This window comes from Etheostoma spectabile, chromosome 24, assembly GCF_008692095.1.
Source record: "Etheostoma spectabile isolate EspeVRDwgs_2016 chromosome 24, UIUC_Espe_1.0, whole genome shotgun sequence".
Taxonomy (NCBI): Eukaryota; Metazoa; Chordata; class Actinopteri; order Perciformes; family Percidae; genus Etheostoma; species Etheostoma spectabile.
The window spans coordinates 3,058,981-3,064,610 of NC_045756.1; the positions used below are offsets into that span (position 1 = coordinate 3,058,981).

At 41.9% G+C, this 5,630-nt stretch overlaps 1 protein-coding gene across 1 annotated transcript in view; it reads right to left on the minus strand.

Moving 5' to 3' along the window:
• LOC116673828 (heparan-sulfate 6-O-sulfotransferase 3-B) overlaps window positions 1–227 on the minus strand; it is an 18,552-nt gene extending 18,325 nt beyond the window's left edge. Inside the window, exon 1 of the mRNA XM_032506162.1 lies at window positions 1–227. This exon is cut by the window's left edge and continues 720 nt beyond it. The gene's annotated coding sequence lies outside the window, so the exon portion shown is untranslated.
• Window positions 228–5,630: the final 5,403 nt, after the last annotated feature.

Here is a 5,630-nt window from a genome sequence, read left to right on the forward strand (position 1 = left end):
GAGAACAGGTCCACTTCTCCAACTTGAGGCTGTCACACTAAACATTCAGTAATTTCCTAAAACATTCGGACATTTTTTTTTTCTTCTTAAATTTGTCAAACTGCATGCAGTGACACCTTACGAGACGTCAGTGCGGAACGGCACATCCCCGCGCGAGGAGCGTTCCGGCTCGGCTGTACCAAGGCCAACTGCTGATCGGTATCTGAGCCAGGAGCCCCAGCGACAAGTTAGACGCAATTCACACCATGACTTCCTGTCAAGACTTTCAAAATAAAGCCTGTACGCACATAGTGCCACATTTCACTTTTAAATGGACCATTTTTTTTTTCAGTTCAATAAACAAGCACTGGCAGTTTCGTGTAATGCAAACATTAACAAAAAAAGTAAACATTTTAAAAACGTGGCTATAAAATTGAAAGTTATAAAAAGCAGTGAATCTTAAATATTACTTTATTGCACCTCGTGAACGTGATTGTGTTGACATCCCAAATTACATTTAATCAAATTGATTTATCTAAAGTGCCATTATATGGCTATACTTTTGTCAAAACAAAAATACCAACTTGGTTGAAATGCATGTATCTTATATTGACAACGTTATTCTAGTTTGGAGATTTGTCATTTGGACTGCCACCTCTTTGCATGAAGAGGCGGAGCCAACAACAAGTTTGAAAAGTGGGGCCTCCACTTCAGGCCCTGCTGTCAAGCTAAAATTACTTTACAGTGAAGTTTTACTATTGTCCATCAGGCCAAATACCACAGACATAGGCTGTGAGAAAGCTTGACTATAAAACAAGGTAATGTACAGTATGTGATACCAGCTGTTCTTAAATGTAACAGGTTTCCAGTTCCCAGTCCCAGTGTCTAATCAGCCAGAGTAATGCACCCCTGAATTGCATTTGGTACAGGCATGTATGCCACCCCAAGGCCGTTTACCAGAGAGCAGCAACTGAGTGTAATTTAGCAGTTAAAATAATTCCTTTAAGCTCAGGCTTGCTTTTATTTTGAAGACCAAACAATAAAGTTTCCGGTTCGGTTCTGGCTGGTTTGACTGTACATCTGCGCCTGTCATCTGTCCCGGCTGCCGAGCAGGTGACGCAACCGAATCTCTAATCACACACACACACACACACACACACACACACACACACACACACACACACACACACACACACAAACCAGGCAATTTGAGTCGCCTAGAACAAAAGCTGCCAGAAAATCAGTAATCTCAACGCTATAGTCTTTAGGAAACTATTGGGATAAAGCGTGAATGATGTAAACACCAGTGATATAATTGTATGTTTAACTTATTTTGTGTTATTCCATATTGTATTATGTTGATACTGATATAAGGGGCTCCGGTCGGTTGTACTGAAGTGTATCTGCTGAACGACAAAAGAGAGATATGTCTTAATAATGATGTGTAAGATGAAGAAGTACTGTGAAAATTGGACTTCTGTGATTTAAGTTATACCGCCAGCAGGAAGGAGTTAAATCCTCAGGCGAGCTTTACGAGCCTTTCAGCACCATGGACAGATTCCATGTGTGTGTGTGTGTGTGTGTGTGTGTGTGTGTGTGTGTGTGTGTGTGTGTGTGTGTGTGTGTGTGTGTGTGTGTGTGTGTGTGGTGTGTGTGTGTGTGTGTGTGTGTGTGGTGTGTGTGTGTGTGTGTGTGTGTGTGTGTGTGTGTGTGTGTGTGTGTGAGATATGGAAACTACAGGCTAGAACTAAATATATTTTACAACAGGAATGAGTTAAATCCTCAGGCGAGCCTGACCAGTTATTTCAGCACCATGGACAGATTCCAAGTGTGTGTGTGTGAGAGAGAGAGGGAGAGAGAGGGATGGATGGATAGAGATGGATGGATAGAGATGGCCACTACAGGCTAGAACTAACTTTTTTTTTTTAACAACAGGAATGAGTTAAATCGTCAGGCGAGCCTGACCAGTTATTTCAGCACCACGGACAGATTCCAACATGTCAAGTCAATAATTAGTCAAGTCAGTAATTGGTTTTACATAGGTTTTCCTATGGCCGCCAACAGACTTGATGCAGTACAATATATGGACCCTGCAGGCCAGACCTAAAGACATTTTATCCCTCAGTAATGCATTTCTGTTAAGCCTACGTTGATCAAAAGCTTTTGTTATCTTGCAGTAAATGCCCTCCATCAAGGGATTTAAACAGAATGCACTTTGGTATGTATTCTATTCAATCCTCTTTCTGCACTTTGCCCTCTTGCTTATAAACATTGAATTAATCTGTATGGGAGTTTGGTCTGTGGCTCACTCCTCTTTGTGTTTAATAGGACTCACTTTCCCTCATCCTGAGGGAGGGTTGTTGTGGAGTGGGGGGCATGTAAGGAATCTTTTATGGAAAGTGTCAGTAGAAGAAATATCTTATTTTCTAAAGGTCATGCAGAAGTGAACTGCTGGACATGAGGAATTTTTCCTCAGTGATGATAACATCCTGTGTCAGTATGCTCTTTACCTGTAAGGCCTCCTCCAGATATGACATTACACAGTCCTCATTTTGCAAAAGAAACTTTTTCTACAAATGGCACGCTGATTAAAATCTGAGCAGAATCCCTGATGGGTAAGAATCTGCATTAATATTTTGTGCGGTGAAGTGTGACTTGTGTTGTTCTGGCTGTGCAGCTGGGATATTTACGAGGTCCCTGGCGCTCACTACACAAGCCTTGTGAGAAATAACCCCGGGAAGTGCTGATTCAGCCGGCTGCAGCAATGCACAGGGCTCCCAATAATGGAACTCAAGCCTGCTGGAAATTAGGATCGGATTGGTTTGAGATTTCTGTTTATATGTTTTTGTCTTTTTATGTGTTTTGTATTTATTGGAATTATTGATTTTAAAAATGTTGACAGAGTTCATTTTTTGTCTCCTGCAGTGGGACCTCTGAGAGTTGAGAGTTTCTGGGCATTTATAGCAAATGAGCAGTCCGAGACACTATTAAGGAAAGCAAAGAGAATGTAAAGTATAACTGCTGCGCAGGAAGAAGTGAAAACATTTTAAGAGAAAACAACTTTTTTCCCCTCCATGTGCAAAAACCGAGGTAAAGACACAGCACCTTCATCTCTGAAGAAGATTTTTAGTATTTCAATGGGTGTAATGCATATTTTGACAAAACTGGTAGCCTTATCTGCTCACATCATCATCATCATCATCATCATCATCATCATCATCATCATCACATCTACAGGTGGCAGCTGTGCACATGTGAAACCGAAGCCTCAAGCATGCAGACCTGCTCTGTAAGCTGTCTTCTCGTGCACGTGGCCGTGCTGTCATTGCGACAGCTGCTTCTTCTTCCTCCTCTCCTGCCTCCTCTGCTCTGTTCCACCGTGTTTTTTCGTGCGCTAACCCTCTCCTGTGGAGTCTCCTGCCAGGCCTCACCTGCCCACTAGCTGTCACTGATTACGTGATCGTCCCCTGACTGTTAGCTGCTGCTCATCACATTGCTGCCTGCCTCCGGGTTTGGTTGTTGTGCTGACTGACAACCTGATGCTGATTGTAAGCACGAAGTCTGTTTAACTCATTAGCTGTCACAGGTGCTGGAAACACTGGGGGCCAAAGTCAGAATGCCATATAGTGGTGCTACGTCAGCATTAACAGACAGAACCAGCAAACTGTCTGGGTATTTGTATTTATTTATTTTTATTTATGTATAGTTCAATGGGCGGCGAGAGCCAAGGCAGATGCATGAAATTGCATTTTAATGTACAATTGTACTTTTAGAATAAAACTTAAACTGTTTCTAAATAGTTTGGATGGTTGAATTGGCCATATCTGAAGTTTCTTTTTTGTAATTATAGGTACCTACTTGAGTTCTTTGTTTAAAAAAAAAAGCGCTTTTTCTTTGCAATATTTTAGAAAAGCACTTCACCGAGTAGCTGTGTACCGTTTTTTTTTGTTGACCTTCATCTAACAATTTAGCACATTAAATTGTAACATTTTTGCTGTCAGATTTTCTGCATCGTTGACATGTATTGGTCCCAGTTACCTCAGCGCCAGATGCAGGAATGACTGGAGAAAAAGCCAAGCTGCCAAATGGTGCCATGTTAGTATTAAAAGATGGAACCAGCGAACAAAAACCTAACTATCTGGATGTTAAAACACTGTTTTTTTCAGCCACTTATCAAACTAAATGTTCAGATGAGTCTGAATTTGACCCAGTAGTGACATATGTTGTAAAGAAAAAGCCTTAAGAGTGTACCGCCATGCTAGTGCCTCTGTGTCTGAGCTAAACTTCTGCACTCTCACCAGCTGAACATCAGCATGTTAGCGTTGCCACTGTATTTTAAACATGGTCAATTCAGTATCTTTGTTAAATTAGCTTATGTTAGCTATTTTTGCTGCTCAACATATTTTGGAGACTTTTTACAATGAGTGAAACTGTACACAGTGTAGCTCCTTTGGGCTGAACTAATTGTATTAGGGTTCATATTGGATTTTATTTAGGCTAGATGTTGATGATGGTGTCCTACAGGTTTGTTACAACTTGGCTGGAGTTATGGTTGCTGTCACAAAGTCACCATATCTCTGGAAGTACTGGACAAAAAGAAAAAAAGCTGGCATGGACTACCTTAAACACATTTTGTTAATAGTCACTTTTAAACCTTAAACACTTTTAACCTTTGACCTTCATCTAATAATTGAGCACTTTAGACCGTAACATCTTAGCAGTCAGTACTCATTTGCTTTGCAATAGAAGGCAGAAATGTATTTCCTAATTGGCAGGATTGAACATCCAGATTGTAAAATCACATTTTTAGATGCCATCTTTGGTTTCAGGGAACTGACAACTCTGGCCGTGTGCCTCAGCTGCATGTGGCGCGAGTGACTGAATATGTTGGAACTCTCCACCACAGGGATCCACCAGCAGGCCCACAGACCTGCAGTGCAACCAAGGCAGCGCGCCAACCTGTGCCCGGTTCCCACCACAGCTCCATCCAAAGCGTTTAACCAAAAGGGACATGCTCTCCACTTGGTCCCGCATGAAAAGGAAGCTGTTGAGCTGTTGGCCCGTGCTGTGCACCCAGGCAGCTCGACAAAGAATAAACCCAGAATGGTCTACTCTCTGCTACAGTGCCAGGGCGCTTGGAGAGGAGGTCTGTGATACAATCTGCATTTCCCAACAGGTAATTGAAGCTTTGGGGACATGGTTGATGGTTGATGGTGGCGGCCCGATCAACTTTTCTGTCTTTACCATCAGCACTGATGGATGTTTATCGTCTCCTCAAAACAGGGCCTGCATGTCACTTCCAGCAGATGATGATTACAGCCCCTGAATGAATGTCAGGGGGGTAAATTACTGTAATTTCACTCGTCGAGCGTGATTGTCGCATGTACCCCAATATTACGGTCACCTTTTTCTGGCTGCACTGATTCATTTAAACTGCTGTGCAATTTCACTGCCAAACGTACCACAAGTATCACACGTATGTTTTTTTTATTTGACTTTTGAGGTTGTGTATTTCCTCGTGTCAAATTTCAGACAGCTATTTTACATCTTTCCTTCAAATTCCTTCAATGATAGTAAAACATTAGGTTGAGTGTGTGACTCCCATTGCACTTATCTATACACCCTGCGCTGATGAGGCTATTGTACATTTA